The sequence below is a fragment of the Rhopalosiphum maidis genome, chromosome 2, assembly GCF_003676215.2.
Source record: "Rhopalosiphum maidis isolate BTI-1 chromosome 2, ASM367621v3, whole genome shotgun sequence".
In the NCBI taxonomy this organism is placed as follows: domain Eukaryota; kingdom Metazoa; phylum Arthropoda; class Insecta; order Hemiptera; family Aphididae; genus Rhopalosiphum; species Rhopalosiphum maidis.
This window is the reverse complement of record NC_040878.1, coordinates 80,078,321-80,097,722: the sequence shown is the minus strand read 5'-3', so window position 1 is coordinate 80,097,722 and position 19,402 is coordinate 80,078,321. Positions and strand designations below refer to the sequence as shown.

Below are 19,402 nucleotides of genomic sequence, written 5' to 3'. Positions count from 1 at the left end.
ATTACTATTACTATAATCACGATTAAAATTATAATAATTATTTATTATAATATTAAAGTTATCAAATCAATACGTTTTATTTATGTTAAAAAAATAATAATAACTTATGATGAAACTTATATATATATTATATTATGTATGTATATTTTCAGGATAATGTTTTTTCGTTTTTACGAACTTACATCAAATTGTATTCACTATTCACTAAAATATATTAAATCGAAAAAAATTAATGAAAATAATTATTAAAAATCAACCACGTTGCAACACAATAGTAGAAAAGTCCCATGAAAAGTTCAGTCCAAAACATTGTTAATATCTCATATTAATTAGTTTTTATCTGCTTGGAATTTAGTTTTTTTATTTTATATTGTCCGTAAATTCTGGAAAAAAATAAAAATAAAAATAGAAAATGGTTTTGCACACAGAAAATGCTAGTCACGTTTGCGTCGATGTCCCTCGCACTTAACTACATCGTTTCTTCTGTGTATTATAATGAAAATATGAAAAAATAAAATAAAAGTCCACCCAGATGACTAATGTCCTTATTACGTGCTCCAAACTGATGATTCATTTTAACATTTAATTTAATTTATTTTTTATTTAATTTAAAAAAAAAAAAAACAACTATATTCACTTAAATCGCATGCCATTTTCATCGAGTCGGTAATATTATTTTCGCTGCGCAGCAACAATATAGGTGCAAAACATTATTAAGTAGGTTTTCATAATCGAGTGTCATAACTTACATTTTAATTATTAGTCTCATAAAACGCCCTACTGTTAAGAATTATAATTTAATTACTTACGCGCTTGCTTATAGTATAATCTATTATAAACAACATATTATAATTTTATTAAGTACCTACTCCGATAGTTGAATATTATAAATTAACAAACAAAACGTACTTTAATGGCATTTTTAACGATATCATTAATTGGTATATCGCGATGACAGCTAGGAAAATAGATTTATTGGTAAGTATGACTATTAAACAAATAGAATTTTGATATTTTTTTAGTAAAAACCGTTAAGTAGAAATAAAAACTTCATGTTTAATATAACATTTTTTTTTTTGCGAGTTAACTTTTCGACAGTTTTACATTTATATGATATAAGAGAAAGTTTAAAACCAAAAGTTTTTTAAAGTGTATAGGCACTCACCCGTCTGTTGTAAAACGATGTAGTTTTCGGCTATCAGATATCTTAAAAACGTTGTGTATTATGATTATAGCTGATTCGATGATAAACTTTAAGTAAAAATTACAAATTATATTATAGGCTTTTAATCCTTTTTACGAGTTTAGCAGAATATATAGGTTCTCGCTCTTCGTTTCACTCGCGTCCTGGAATAATAAATAATCATTTAAATTGCGAACTTACTACGAAAATCGAATATTCGATATATATTTTAATTTTATACATAGACCAGATTAGAACATAAATCGTTAAATATATCTTTTATTTTCAGTATAGTCAAACGGTTATATTAAAATCTAGAAAATCTAAAAATTAATTTTTCAAATGTTTTTATTACTATTATTATTATTATTATTATTTATTGTTCATAACATACAACTTTGTACCTTTGTACAGTGGAGAAGATGGCTTAATTTTAATGATTAATGGGTACAATTATTTATCTAGTTTCGTATATCTTTGAGAAAGAGAATTAGATCGTTCAAAATATCTGGGAATATTGGTTCATACGTGTATAAAATGATTGAGTGATAGACAGTCTTATTTCTTCGTATGATAGGCATTCTGAGAATGTGTGTTAAATAATTTATGTTTATCTTGTATCATCCATTAATTTTGATTGCAAAATGTATCGGAAACTTGAAAAAAATAACTATAGTTTGTAAAGCTAAATTTATTACGTTAGGATAACATTATAAGTTTTCCTAATAAATAATTCAAACATAGATTGTGTTATGTTTATCTCGATTTTTTTCGGAAATAATCGATAGCCCATATGTTTTTGGTATTTATTAAAAATAATAAAATATTCAAAAATCATTCCCTACAAACATTTGTTTCAACATTCAATTACACAATCCATCGAGTGTACGTTTTCAGCTTTTGGAACACACAACAGTTAAAAAATATGTTTTTTATCAAATAAATTAATTAGTACTTAAAAATATTTTTACATCACAAGTAATATTTAGTTAAGTATTTAAAAATAAAAATAATTTTTTTAATATAATTTTTCAGAAAATTGTTATTATACATACCTGCAAATTTGCTTAAACTAATCTGTATAGTTAATTACTAGAACTCTGTTTTGAAATTTGTTTTATGGGATTACATTTGTAGTTTTGTGGATTATACTGTCTGTTGGTTAATTTGAAGGCCTAAATTATTTTGGTGCTTGAGACGCTCAAGCAGTAATTGCTTTGGTGGGAGAATATAACTATAGGAAGGAAAGTTAAGGGTCGTAATTTTACACTTAGGATACCTTATAATGTTATGAATTAGAAAATTAAATTAATTAGTCATTTTTTACCAAGGTACCTACACTATCACGGTAACACTATAGCGACCGTAATATTATTGTGATTACTATAGGACATGGCCGAAATATAATACTGTAAAAACTCGAAAAATGCCATTATAAAAAAGTAAAAAATTATAAAAGTAAAATAAAACAAAAAAAATGAATCGTATAATTAATTATTTTTGTGCGTTTTATCTTTTGTTTGTGACATAATTTTGAAACTACCACACTATACTATAACTATGCTTGTTTAAAACATAATTTTTGAGGTTAAGTTCAGTATTCCTATTAATTAGGGCTAGAAAGTTCTATGAGTTGCATATTGTTCGATTTATAACAGATCAAGCTGAAAATCCGAACTATACAATGATAAGTTCAAAAATCAAAAATTTTAAATGCACATATTTTGCATATTTTGTCAATTTTTAATTGAAAGTGCATATTATTTAATATTTTCTAAAAACATTATTTATTTTTTCCTTAACCTATATATTTTAAACAGTTAAACAGTATATCTCGATATTATTTTACGTAGGTATTTGTCGTCATCATTGCTGTTGAATATTAATTTGACGATAGCGGTGCGATATGAATTTAATATCTTGCTATCTTCGACAGGTACAAATGCCATAGCACATAATTGTTTAACTTGGAGGACAAACATTGAGTTGTCTGCATTATATTTTTTATTTTATATAGTCTAGTTAGTCTAGTTGATTGTACTTTATGCCACGATACACATTAGACAAAATGGAAGAAACATCCACTTATAAGAGCATTAGGAAAAAATGTGTTTGAACACCGAAATAAAATATGATCTATTATAATAGATTTTGAGTTCAGATCTGGTTTTAATATAAGTAGTTGCCTTAAAACTCTCTCGTAATAAGCTTGCTTTGCACGACCGGGCATTAATAATTAATATATACACTAATTGAATTACTAAGCTACGTGTATAACAATGGATTGTATATAACTGGGAAAATATTGATAGAACAGATTTATAAGTTCCGTTAACAAACCAGTCATCCGTTTCCTGAAGCATATTTTAATTAGATTGAAAAGTAAAAATTAAAATGTTACTTTCACTATTATTACCCGTAGGCGGGCATTTGATTGCATTTTTAGGATGCTATAATAATCCAATAAAAAGAAAAAAACACTAAATAAAATATATTTAAAAATAATTAATAATTAATGAAATTTTATTCAATCAAATCCCTATCTGTTTTTATCAGAAAATAATTTAAAATACCATTGCCATTAATATTTATGGACATATCTTTTTCAATATTTTATAGTATAGAGAGATCGCTAAAACTATCCTGAAACATCAATATCCTTAGCCAAGTTTTTATTTTATTCATTGCATTGAAACTTCTTTTGCGAGTAGCTGAACTGATTGGTATCGTTAATGCTATTATAAATAGTTTTACTGCCTTTTAAATATCATAATCATAATTTTTTACACTTAAAACTTAAAAATATCTATTTTTAAACACATACACCCCACAATAAGAAATTGTGTGATTTATCATTTAACTTATATTTTGAGTTATAAATAATTGTTACCATTAGTTTGAATTTTTTATATTAATATATTTCAATTGTTAGTATTTTTAAATGCATTTAATTATAACAATGAATATTGTATTCGCTTTTTTCGTATTATTTGTAATATTATATTTTTTTTTTATATTTCAAAATAAGTCATTGTGATAATATTTGATTTTTATTCGGATTTAAATTATTTCGTCTTGTTTTTATTTGTTATATATTTTTTGTTATTTCATTAATAAATAATATATATAATAACCTACGCAATAATCATTATTATTTTTGGATTTTTTGCTATTTTATTATTACACTATAACACGTCGTGTGGTTGATCATTATACATATTTTTATTTATACTATCCACAAGTACTTTTTGTCCATGTTACTATTTAATTTTTCTTTTTTGTTCTTTTACATGTATATAACTATTAATTTGTTGTCCTTTTAATGTTATTGTAATCATATATTTTTGTATTTTCAATGTTTAATTATGTTTATTTAATTTTTTGGAATTATTATTTTGCATATTTTTTGTAAGACGTACCTATTATAATATGTAAATATGTTTTTTATAACTAGTATATGTTTTGTTTTTAAACTATTTCATGTTCGTTTTAATTTATAATATATTTTATATTTTCATAACAGTTTTTTGATTTATTAATATTTTTCTAATATATTTTGACATATTTACATTATACCCACCTTTTTATAACTAGTTTCTTTTTTCTGGAATCTTTCATATTTTTGTAGAATTATTATTATATTATTTTATTATATTTTTTTCATTATTATACATTTTTTCTTGCTTTATTATTTTTTGTTGTAATATATTTTTTATGTATTACATTTATAGTATTATATTATTTTATTATTAGATGAGTATTATTTATATTACAGGTTCTTTGAAAAAAATGAGTCTTCAATGTTTTTTTTCACTATTACAATTTCAATCTTTTAACCTTTTTTCTATACCTAAATTGAAATTGACAAATTATTATTGTTATTAATATATCAATAATTAAAATGTACAATTAAATGTTTTAGTTGTACATTATAGTTGATTTCCTAGTTTCGTTACTTTTTCCAATGCTACAAGTGAATGATTAAAATGATCTTTGAATAAGTGGTCGAAATCGTTGATAAAAATAAGGCAGGTTAATTTATTACTCGTCATTGTAATTTTATAAGTGTAAGATACAAACATTCTTGAATGCTCATGATTAGGACTAGGATTTCTATGCAGTAAAAAAATGTAAAATATGCATTTTATTTACCAAAATATGCAAAAACTATTTTTTTTAAATAACTTATAACTTATTAGTTATTATTATTACATATTATACTATTATTATGTTATGTTTTTTTTAAATTTTAAAATGTTAACGACTGGTGATTAGATCGAAGAATAGATTTATGTTGACTGTAATATTAACACATTTTTCTTCCGTTTCATAATATTAACCGTTTAAAATGTTACACATTTTTAGAAGTATTTTGAATCCCTTATTCTTCTTTAGTATCAAGTCCATTTGAGTTTAGATAGATATTATATTTATGATAATTGGACAAATAACACAATAGTTATAGACTTTCATTAAATAAAGACCATTTAAAATTAACAAGATTCTCAAAAATGTATATGCAATTATATGCTATGTTCAAAATATGAAAAAAAAATTGTTTTTTTTTTTAATCGAGAATAAGCCAAATCGTGGGCATATATGAAAATAAATCAATTTGGACTTAAGGAAAAAAACATACAAGTGCATAGAAATTCTTGCCGTACTCATGATGATTTATAGTATTAAGTATATAATATTATAATTTGTACAAATAAATATATTTACGCAATAATTTACGATATTTTATACTACATTAGATTAATAGTTCATTGCATTTGTCAATACTACGTAGGACAATTAATTATTAGGTATTGTAATATATTTTATTCAAATTGTATACATAGATACGTATGTATAATTACAGCGAGTGTGAGCAGTTCTGAACTCAATCATCAGTAGTGTTCGAATTAACCTGAACAATAACACAATGTTATGTGAATGAATTGTGTATTCATCTATAATATAAATATAGGACATAGCCTCATAATGTGATGTATTAAAAATAGGAATTTGTTGCAATATTTCCGTACAACAATACCACGGTAATAGACTAACGAATATTATTCACAAATAAATATAATAAGAATAATACAAGAACCTTAGCGCTTATGCATAGGCGTGCGCAGACTTTAATTTCCGGTCCAGCCTGGAAGAATTAATGCCCCAACACTTGAACAGTGCCCTTAATTTTTTTTGACACATCAATATACTGTAATATAATATATTAAAACATAATTGTAATAATTGTAAATTTAAAATTGTGTACATGTGCAAATATACCTATGCAAATAGAATCAAGTCGTATGTGCGATGTGCATACGACATTAATGTGCTAGGCATAAGTACTCGTATATTTTTTTAAGTTAAAAATAAAATTACATATTATATTAATACATACCAATGCCTTTTTTATATCTAATTATAATACATATAAACTTATTAGGTAATATAAAAATGTGTAATTATGTAATAATTGATAAATTAATTTTCTTATTTCCCATAGGCGATAGGCCATTGTCTACACTATGGAGTATAGACTCTTTAGTACTTCTTCAGTCATACTAGGTACGTATTTTGACATTTAATGCACAATGTTTTAGTCAGATAAATAAATCAATAAAAATTATGTGGTTGTACACAAATATTTTTATTTTATTTCACCATTACGACAAATACAATTTTCATGATCTCCACGAATATAATGATAATGTCAAGTATAATATACGCGAATTTGAAATTTTACCATGCCCCTAAAAAGATTCCAGTCGAGCCGGGGCTCTTCCGGCTCGCCCCGTGCGCACGCCTATGCGCTCATGGCTCAACAATAACAATAACCATCAGTATAATATAATATTTAGATTATAATAATAATGACAATAATACAATGTAGAAAACCGGTAACCACGGGTTACAAATAGCGCGCAGTATCGTTCGGTATCATTCATAGTAAAAAGTTATTGCCTAAAACAGTAGAATCTATATAAAAAATAAAAAAAAACACATAAATATAGATCTCACTTGTGAATAAACTTGTCTGATACGCATCGTACACTCGCCTTGCCGGGCATGTGTAGTTATGTCTGTATCCGGTCGCCGCTGATGTCGCACATCTACTCCGTACCCGGAAACAGCTGTTCCGTTCCGACATTATAGTGACATTTTTCTTTTTTCGCTCAACTCACTTAGTGCGACTTCCGACACGGATATATCACCATCACCTTTATCGATGCCGTCCAACGCCTGCGGCTATACTGCTAACCGTCATACCGCATTCGTCCAAAACGCGTTTTTAAAGACGCTGATCTGGACGAGTGTCTCGCGCGTGGCGCGTTCACGTCTGTGTCCGGAGAACGTGCGCGACATCGAGCAGCTTTCTTTGGCGCGACCTAATAAACTCCATTTTTCTGATTCGTTGAATTAAACGTCGTGTACTCGCGTATAATAATCAGCGGCCAATCAGTTACCACGGATCACGTATACGTACTATAGTATATTCACTATGGTTGTACCGTAGCCAGCCAACCGGCTTTTTGGATTTTGCACCGTTTTGTTTTTTTTTTCCGAAGACCATTGATATACTAACTAGGTATATGATATACTATAATATCATGACACGCGCGTGTTAAATAGAATATTTTATCCGCAAATACTTAAGATTTTAGATTTTTTCAAGCCGGTTTAATGACGTTTGTATCTAATATTATAAAAGTACGTCTTATACTTTTAAAATTTTAAGCAATGAAGTCAACTATTCATAACACTATAAATATTTTAAATTACTATTTTAATCGTACCGTATACTGACATTTATTCCACGATAATAGTTTTTTTTTTAACCATTATTATTTAATCATTGATTATAAATACTGGTATTAGTGCATTGCCAATACAAACTCATTGAACTCATTCTTATAAACACAAAATACACTTAAAATAATATTTTTAGCTCAAAGTAAGCTGAGGGTCCTAATTAAGTCTTAGGGGTCCCCTTGGCACCTCTGTACATGACCAATGCTCTTAAAAATCGTTTTTGTTAGTTAATTTATATGTTTTGGGTATAATTAGGTCTTTGGTATTACTTGGATTAATTGGAACATTTTCTTTTATTATTTACTCGAGTCCGTTGAATAGTCCTTTACAACGATTTTATGATTGGTAATTGTCCAATTATCGAAACAAAAGCTTGACCTAAAACATTATAAATAATATTTTTTGCAGAAGTTTGTTTTTTTTTATATCAGTATCCTTTACAGTAGTAACCAGTTTTTTATCCTTGATTTTAGCTAAGTTTGGAACATGTGAATGATCAATTTATTTTAAGATCGCTCTTAAAAAAATATATTGTTTTAATGGAATAAGGTTTTACGGTTTGAAATATAGTCTACTTCAAAATATTTATTTTTATACATTTTGTAGACAAATTTAAGTAATTACCTGTTTCATATTTCATTGTTGTGTGACAATGAATTTTACATGACAACTTTTTATCACTCGATACAACGTTATACTTTGATTCGTACACATCATGGATACTATAATATAAAAAACCTTCATTTGTAAGCATATTTACGTATTTTTGGGCTTTTTTTATAAATGGAAGTGGATTTATTTAATTATATATTTACATTATTTTATACACGTTCGAATACGGTTACGTATAATCTTGCACTAAAACCTAAAGAACGAATATTATGCTATTTGCATCACAATAATTATTCATACCTTTCTGATAAATCGTTGAGAACTGATTAGATTTGTTTATTCGTGGATTAGTTGTTTGCTAATTATATTTTATTATATTCTAAAATATTATAGATTATTATTTTTTTGACCAGACGCTTTTATAGCCGAATATTTTTGGTACAGGTTTTTTTTTTTGAACAGGATCAAGTTTCGCGGATCAATTTTTACCGGACCAAATGATGGGTCACCACATTTTTAATTTATATTGCTCTAGTATGCTAACATTTTATTTTATCGTCCATAAGTTATTGACTTATCCTAATTTTTTTTATTGTTTATTAGCTAGTACATTTTTTATACACGATTTATGTTTTACAATATTTTTTTTTTCGAAATTTTAAATAATTGTTTTGTAATACATATTTTACAATACACCTGTGCACATTTTGCCTACTTTAACTGCTTTAACTTTCAAGCCCTTGTAATAAATAATAATTATAAAATATATTCATCATAATATTATTATTACATACAAATTAGACAATATTTTAAATAATTGAATCGTATTATATACGATTACGTCTTCAATAGAAAATTGTTGAGACGTTTTGTAATACAATTATAATATTAATAGCACACGGTCGATTTAAACAATTAATTTAATATGTTGTTTTACTGTGAACATTTCTTTAGGTTCTTACATTTTTAACAGATGGAAAAATTGTATTTCCTAACTTAATAAATTGTGCGTAGACTTCATGTATTATTGATGATCTTGATTATGAAATTATATTTACAAAGCTCATTTCGTTTTTATATCATATAATATTTCAAAAAGTTAAAATGACTATTTTGCTATTGTTTTACCAGGTTGTAGATTTTGAATTATTTAACCCTGGCTGGATTTACAAGACAACAGCCATAATGTTATTAAAATATTTTTAACGAATATGAAACAACAAAAGAGTATAAATAATACAAAAATAAGGTTAAATTTGAAATTGTATTGTATTCTTTTTACTAATTTGAATTATACTTAAAATTAATAGTATTTGTATATTCTATGGTCTAACACAATATTGTAATATATTCATAGGTATTATTTACAAAAACGATTATGAACATATTATTATGTTGTTATAGTTTTTATTCAACTGCCCAGATAGAATAAAATTAAACATATAAATAAATACGGTATTTAAAAAAAATATACCACGTCAAATGTCAATTTTACCGTAGCGTCAATATATATATATTTTTTTTTTTTTTGATCATTGATTATTGTTTTCTATTCAATAGGCTATAAAAGAAATACGTTCTTCGCTCATACATACTATATTGTTTCTTCTCCGTAATGTTTTATTTCAAAAAAATACACGTAAAATAATAACTGTTTTGTGTTAAAAAGTTTTCATCACGAAAAAAATTAATAACAATGTATATATATTATAATATGCATATTATTTCAACGAGATGTAATAATAACTACCATTAACAACACAAATAACAAACTCTCTGACATTTTAGTTAAAACCGTTTTTTCGTATCGTATTTATTAAAACGCCCTTTACATTGACTTGTTAAAGCCCAATAAGACGTCCGATGTTATATTATTTACAATATAACGTCCATAGTCTGTTTTCAACAAATTCATATTTTTTTTTTCATACTGAATAATAATAAATTCCCGTCGAGTTAAACTTTCTTATGTTGGGTCAAGTTTGAGAACCAATATTATGATCAGTTCAAATGTCTGAATACTGAGTAGAAATTTAGACATTTCTGCAGGAAAAAAAAAATTAAAAACGTGACAAAAGAAATTGGAGTTTTGTTTCATTTTTTTTTTTTTTTGTTAAGGTGATGAAAAATGATCAAAATGTTTTATCTGTCCAATATACTTAAACTTATTTTGTAGTCACGAATATTAAACACGCACGTAATGTAGATAATGTTTTAATAAAAAAAATAGAATTTTTTTCTGAATTATATTGTAATTTAAACTTTAAAGGATAATACATTCTTCAAAAACAGCTGAAAATACGAAAAGATAAACGGAGACTTATTTATTATTTTATTATTCATATTATCACTCACAGTTGACCTTTAATACAAATCAAATATATTCTTGAATTTTTCATTCAGAAATATTTTTGAAAATTTATTTATTTATAAATGTATTTTAATAAGTATAGTTTTTAGTATTCATAGTGCTTTCGCGTATAGTGTAGGTACTAGCTTACTAAATACATCAGTTATTTTATGTACACGATTTATATTATATTTATAATATATTTAATATATTTAAGTATTAAATATTACATGAATATATTTTTTATATTTAAGAACAAATATACAAATACTCGATTTCAACATATTAAGTTCCAATGTAATATATTATGTTAATAGTTAATACCTACACGAAATTTAAAAGAGATAATAATTTGTAAGTTCCTACATAACTACAGAAATATATGTATAAGTCCCAACAGAAAAACACAAGAACTATGTTAGTTCCTACACAAAAAAAAGCTACGTAAGTTCTTATTTTTAATAAACTTAAAAATTAATTTATGATTCTCTCTTGGAAATAAACAAGCACTACAAAACTGTACAGTATTCTCATGAAACGGCTATTATATTTTTTCTTTTTTATTATTATTATTATTATTATTATGTAGTTATAATTCTATAATTTAAAGTTTTATTAACTAAACTCCTAGTTAGTAATCATAACATTGTCTTTTTTTTTAAATTAAATTAAATTTATAATAAAAAATAAAAAAAAGTTTAAAAATTAATTGTCAACAAATAAACTATAGTTCTAAGTGTGAATTAAATAGCCAAACGAAAAAGAAATCTATTATTTAATAATATTTTAAAAATGTTTTTTTTTTATTTGCTGCAATATGTCTGGTTATGTAGTTTGTTTTGAAACAATTTTTAAATGTGTGTCTATTACTGCCAGTACTAATACTTAAATTTGGGAAATTTGCTTTTCTATAAAATATATCTAATATTTTCAATCTTCTTTGGTCAGTTTATGTATCTCTTTTGAATTTAAAGTTGCCCATATCACATAATAAGTTTCCTTTACGATTACTTCAAATCTACCTTTTTTCGTATACCATTCAAATTTGAATGCAGCAAAGAAGTACCAATTGATAAGTATCTAATATATACGAAAAAATAATACGTACACTTTAAAAACACACACGTCATATCCTACCTAACCATAATAATTGTTGAGATAAAAAATGTATATCTAGCTAAAATCTCTCCCAACATAAAAAACACATTCTTTTTGATAGAATACATTTAATATAAATGTTGTTTATTTAATTATATTCAATAGTCAATAATATCTAACTTAAAATCAAATTTACATTATGATAATATTTTTAAAATATAATAAAATAACTAAAATCGTTATTCTTATGGCAGTCCATAAATGACACGCAGACCTATTTTATATCATACAAAAATTTCATTTTTGGACTTTGATTTGTATGGATTCCACGAAAATGTGTAAAAAAAATAAAAAATGAAATTCTTTAAGCTATTCCTAAGTCATTATGTCGGTGCGATGAAAATAGATACAGAATCAACGTAATAAATAATTTATTAGATAATAAAAGAACGGGTAATTCGTTCCTCAAAAATTTTACGGAACAAACTTACAGATTTTTATTATGCTGTAGGGTTGGACAGATAGAGTTTTCGATGTTATTTTTAAAGCATCCTAAAAAACTGTATAGGTTTTTGTGTATTATACTATAAAGATTCAAACTTTTTAACTTTTACGTTTGTTTAAAATGTTTATATTTCTTTATTGCCTAGTTTTTTATAGTTTTCTCTATCAATAATCGACGTAATATTAAAGCGAAATAATAAAGTATTTAGTATCTTCGTGTTTATTTATTTTACCGACAATTTTTTTACTGTTACAGTGGAAACAAAACATAATCACATTTTAAACATTAATTATGATGACACATTAAATAAGAATACACGCGGAAGTAAATCTTCTAACGAAATAACAAATTTATTTTTCATAATAATAATTAACTCTATACTTTATACATATTATAGTGTAATATGTTTTAATAACATCATAAAAATATAATTGTACTCTGTTACTTAATATAACTTTGTATACAACAAATAATAATCTATTATTAGTTAATGTTATTTATTATTAAGCTAAGTGACACGTATTAAAATAGCTGTTGATTATTATGTTAGGTAATAAAAATCACTAGTAATAAAAAGATGAAAGTCCAAGAAAATTATGATCATATTTAACATAATATTATTGCGTACCATAGGGAAAATTTGCGAAATTCTGATAAGAAATACATATTGTTTCAATTTTAATATTAAAAAAAATATATATTTATATAATGTATAGCCTTATCTATAATATTATGAGTTATTACTTATTGTTTAATCTATTAATCTGCATAATATTTATTTATATACGAGTATATTGATGAAATAAAATAATATAGGTTTTATAGCTTATGCATTTGTAGCCTTATTGTACGATGATATTATTAAGAGTGTAAAATGAAGTTTAATTTTTTTATTTTTTGTCATGGATTTAAACAACAACTGTAATTATTTATTTTTATCCGTATTGTCTAAGAATTGGTTTTTATAAAATATTTTCAATTTGGTCTATCTATTGGTGGTTATTCATTGTTATGCACATGCGAGTAAAAGAAATACACCAAATATTATAGTATATATTTCCTTAATAAACAATTTCCTTAACAATATACTTAATAATATTACAGTGTAGGATATTTGACATTTATTATATGTCATGTAACATTTGCTTATTCACTGAAGATATATCGTATTATTTTGAATATCGACTAAGCTCATTTAATTAATAGCTTGATTTTGTCTATTTCCCTAGATTGTATTACTCTAAGATGTAAACCCGATAATATCCATCATGCCGTACAATAAATAATAATATCTGTGGTGACATGATTTTTTGGACAACCCTAAGTTTAGTTTTGGTTTGTTGTACAATTAATTTACTCAGTAGCAATTATTTAATATTACAAGTAACGGCGTGTAGTTGTATACACTGGAACGTTTCAATTTGGAATTCGTGTAAAAAGGAATGATGCTCAAATTATATTTAAAATAAATGTAATTAGGTATTGTAAATTATCTTCCTAATTTCTTCCCACCCGAAGCTATACCGTTGAAAAGGTACCATTATAATGTAATTTATTGTTAATTGTATAATCCCGCAGAAAAATAAGTGCAGACATACACGTATATGATAGGAAAAAAAACATATAACATAACATCGACGTTTCTATATTGTTATATGACGTATATAGTATGTTTTCAAACTAGTCCAAATAGTTTTTTAATTAAAACCCAAATATCAACGAATAAAAATAATTGTACTTAAGTCCATTACATTTTAATTTTTTTTATAATTTAAAACAAATTGAATATTTATAAAATCAAAAATGTAATGTTGAACTCATTAAAGGATTCAACAATTCATAAATTATTTTATTCTCTTATTCAACAAATACATAGTAGTTATTGTCAATCAATTGTAATATAATAAGCTTTTATAATTGTGTGCATTATGAATTATGACAGGTCATTGAATAATTAAATGAATAATAATATGGTTTTATTTTATTTTTATAGGTCAATGAAAATTTGGATTCTACACTAAAATGTGAGTTATTTCTTTTTACAAAATCTAAATTTAATATCAAATATCTATTGGAAACGTTTTATACAAATCAAACGACTTCTACAGTACATACAAATAATACGAATAATGGTTAATTTGTATACTAATATTTATGTAAATAGTAATTTCATATATTATATAATATTAGAAATAAGTTCCCGTGTATGTAAAACGATATATTTAGCAATATTTTTTACGCACAAATATTTGTCTTATATAGCACTTAATATTATTATCTAAGCAAAATGTTCTATTAATGAAACAATTTTGATTATCTGCAAAAATGTATGTACATCCCAGAACAGTAGGGTCATTATACGTATGAATGTCCAGAAGTTCTCACCGAATCAAGTTTTAAGAAATTAAAATAAAAAATCAATTTTAAAACTAACAGCAAACGTGTCTTGAAACGATAATAGTTTTATCTACAGAAGGTGGCTGTTATCAAAGAGGTGGAGGAATTGCACCGTGCAACGACATTATGACGACGAACAATATATCATCACAATGGTTGTAAGTGAAATGTGAATACTGGATGAACCCTATAGTAATAAAATTGGTAGTGTATAATATTATGCGTACGAAACGCATTTACATCGTAAATTATTTAGTTCAGACGTCAAGGCGGCGAATTTTCAGTTTTTTCGTTCGTCATGAATCCCGGACGGATGCGTAAACGCCGTCGTCCACCGCGCCGTGCCCTTTCTAGACGCGTCCAAACATGCTGCGACAACCCAAAGGCACACACCCGATCAATTCGAACGAATCAATACCAATCGAGTTTGCTGTCGACGTTTTTTCTACATCCACCGAAATTTGCTTTACCACCGACTGAGTACAACATAATATCTTTGTATGCGTATAAAAATACCTCAATCGTAAATCGTTTTCTATTAACTCGGTACAGACCGAGTTCCCCCGCCCCCCAGACCCGTCTGCTCTATTGCACGTCCGTCCGTACAACGTACAATGTCGTTATCGCATCAAACGGACAAACATATTCGTGTCTCCGATACGACGAGCCGTCGTCGTTGAAATGTAAAATACTGCTACCAGACGTTTCTCAGTCGAAATCCCATCCGCATAAATTATTATTACTATACATGACTCTGCTATCGTTTTTGAATTATGCACGTGCCACTCCGATAATAATATGCGACTGTAGGTAATGGTTTGTTTTTGTATTTTTACAGACCTAGACTCAGATGCTATAAGAGACTAAAGCATAGTCAAATCTGTCGTTAACGAAACGTGTGATTGAATTATTGCAGTTTACCGTTCTACACGTGTTCACTAAACTTTTTTTTCGTTTTTAATATTAAAGCGAATAAATTATGAAAGTAATAATTATTATCCAAAATACAAAACCATAAGTGGTAGCGTTATACGTTATCTCTCTTCGGATTTTTCATTCCAAAGCCAGTTATATTATTATGTATTTCTTTGTATTAATATTGACTTGAGAGTTGAGATGAATAATTACGGTTGCCATTTCAATGTGTTAACTGTTTTTTACATCGTAAAAAAAAAGCCATTAATAATATGCTCTGTTGATTTTAACTAGGTATAACGCTCATTTTAGTTTTGATAAAACGAAAAAAATACTCAAGTGGTTCAATTTTGTTTGAAAAGTTTCAGTCAAGTTCATAGTTTGTGTCCTGTTAAGAGGAAATATTGTTTAGTGCGTTGTGTGTACCTATACATTATATATAGGTAGGTACATATAATTTAGTCCAATGTAATTTGGCCTTTAAATTAATAACCGACATGTCGAGTTGGTAAGTTTAAAGACGGAGTTTTTTTTCATAGATAATTAGTCTAAGTTTGTTTTCATTCTCGTGATGTATATAATATTATAAACACACCGATCACACCTAATTATAATAAGTTCACAACTCATACCAACATGCAGTAGTTTGTTTTACATTTTGCTTTTTTTTATATATATTTATATAAAATTAATCATTTTAAAATTAGAGTATTTTATTAATGATTAAAGTAATTACAATATTATATTGTATTCGTTCATATCGTATTTATTTATTTATAACTCCACGCCTCCGCACATGATTCATCGTATAGTAAAAATATATTACACAATATATCATGTACACATGATACAATAAAAAAAAAAAAAAACTATTGTATTATTTTAGCAACGTAATAATATACAATATTTATACAAATTAATCGTTTACTAAACATCTGTCAACTTGTGTTTGTTTCACCTCGCTCAAAAACATTTCATTAGTCATTAACTGCTGAGAATGTTTTGTCATTTGAATTACACAAACCTGCTAAATTGTGATGAAAATAACCTTAGAGTAACCATCGTCAGAAAATACATTTACGTTTACAGTGTTATGTTACTAACTGTTTAATGCAGAGTGTTTCATAATAAACCATTGTTAAATTACGAATTTCTACAAATATGCGTTTTATTAATTGCTAATGACTTTATTTGGACAAGGCAATGAAAACTCTTATTGTTTTAACATCATTGAAAAACATCGTTTAAGAAAACATTTGTACGAGTTTCAGAAATGTAAATATTATTCAAACGATATGAAACTGTTTCGTGACAATAGCAATACAATTATAAATTTATAACAATAAAATGTAATCATTGGATATCATTTGGAATTTTAATAACACAATACATACCTAGAAGTAATATTAAAATACTTTTGAAATCCAATTGCATTTTATCGATTAGTGTATAAATTAAATATAATATATTCCTTTAATATTATACTAAATATGAATGTAGTTATGCAGTGGCGCACCGTAGATTTTTCACTAGGGTGTCGAAAATATATATTTCAAGTTACCCACCCTCCCCCATCAGTAAAATCTTAGTTTAGGTATAATATAATTCATTTTTTTAAGTGTTTTTGGTTTTTTCTTACTAATAAAGATACTAAAAATAAAATTATATATAGAAATATTCATCCTAGTTCACAGTTCACATAGCACTAGTCTTCCACCAATTCTCTGAGGGGTGTCAGTCGACACCCCTGACCTTCCCTGTGTGCGCTACTGTAGTTATGTTCATTGGAAAGGTAAAAGATATTCACGTAAAAAAAAAACATAAAATCTATTATATTATATATATTTGTTTATTTGTTTTTATTTTTGGTTGGCTTTTTTAAATTGAAAATAATATATAATCAGTATATTATACATAGGTATGCATATATTTTTTTTTCAATTTAAATTTAGCTTAAAAATTACTTTTAACAATTTAAATATGTTAATTTTAAAAATATAAATTATACACAACACAAATTAAATGACGGTAATAATACATTTATGATTAAAAAAAAATAGTATGAGGAATATACAATATTATTTTGTTTAAGAAATTAACCATTCACAGTTAAACTAAATAATGTAAATGGGTAGCAATGACTTAATCGTTATGAATAATAATCATACCTATTCAAATGATAAATATTATATATGCAACTAAATACATATTTGCATTATTAAGAAACCTAAAATATTTATAGGTATTTAAAAATATTGCAAATCGTCAAAAAAATCGTATCAGTCTTATGTTAGATAGATTAAAATAAATGCCATTTCAGTGACACCTATAGCCGTTTCGTGTAACTTTTTCTGTTTACGGAGTTTGGTCTCCTTTATTATACTTGTACCTGTGTAGTCTTTATATGGCTTATGCCAATAGAGGCAATAAGGTATATTATAGACGATAGACCTCATACTCATTATAATTTCCTATTTTACTATACCAGCCTTAATTATTGCCTATTTCTAATTATTACAAGCTATTGGCCAAAAACAAATAATAAAAAAAGTGGGCGCGATCTAGGACGATGCCCACGGTGACTGGTGGTTTGCCGTAAGGCGTCTATCATCCCCTCCCTCCACATTAATATGTTACGCGTAGTATAACGATGAGTTTTCGATCGGCGAGGCGGACTCGCGGTTTTTGGTGGGGAAAAAAAACACACTGTTCGTCGATCACAGTCAGCCTCCCCCCCCCCCTTTACCTATTGTGCACTACATCCGTAGGCATCGCACACACGCCGACACACGGACTCGCTGACTTTGGGAATGATTACGATAATAATATTATTGCGATATACCTAATAGCCGACCGTCAAACGTTTCGGGGGAACGAACGGTATGACATGTGAATATTATTATAATAATATTGACGACGTTCAACTACATCGTAACACATTATTATTATTATTATCGTGCTGTACCGCTGTCGCGGCGAAGATGAAGCGTGTCTACTGCGTTGTATAATAATAGACGTACAACACCCATAGTGCCGACGACGACCCTGTGCAGCAGTCTCGCCCGTTTTGACGAGTCTCTATAAATGTTTTGACAACAGCCGCTTGTTAACGTGTGCGGTGAACTCGACAATATACGCCGAACACCGTCGTCCCCGCGCCGCCGCCGCCGCCGCCGCTCGGTTGGTCGCTTCGGCGCACGTACACGCCGCATATACACTGTACACCGATGAACTATACACACGTCGTATAATGTATATTGCATACGCAGGCACACGCACGGGATGATCCATTTAACCGGATACGCTAATTAATCATTGTCGGCCGATTATTGTAATGTTATCGGGGAACAAAAAAAAACCGTATAGTATGTATTGCTAATACATTGTAATAATGTTTTTACACCGTTTTCGGAACACCTACGATTTGATTTTATGCCAGTGGTTACTTGGATTTGTCTCAGTATGTGCTAATAATATTGTATGAAGTGTCTGTCATCAGAGTATTAAACGTGATTCGCTCGGGCGGGAATTT

The 19,402-nt window shown here is 26.8% G+C and overlaps 1 protein-coding gene across 3 annotated transcripts in view; it reads left to right on the top strand.

The window, feature by feature from the left end:
- The window catches only part of LOC113551894 (cell adhesion molecule 3-like), a 405,828-nt gene that overhangs the window by 58,734 nt on the left and 327,692 nt on the right, over positions 1-19,402 (top strand). For all 3 annotated transcript variants that reach the window (XM_026954455.1, XM_026954456.1, XM_026954457.1), the window contains exon 2: positions 14,552-14,582. The gene's annotated coding sequence lies outside the window, so the exon portion shown is untranslated. The remainder of the gene's footprint in view (positions 1-14,551; positions 14,583-19,402) is intronic.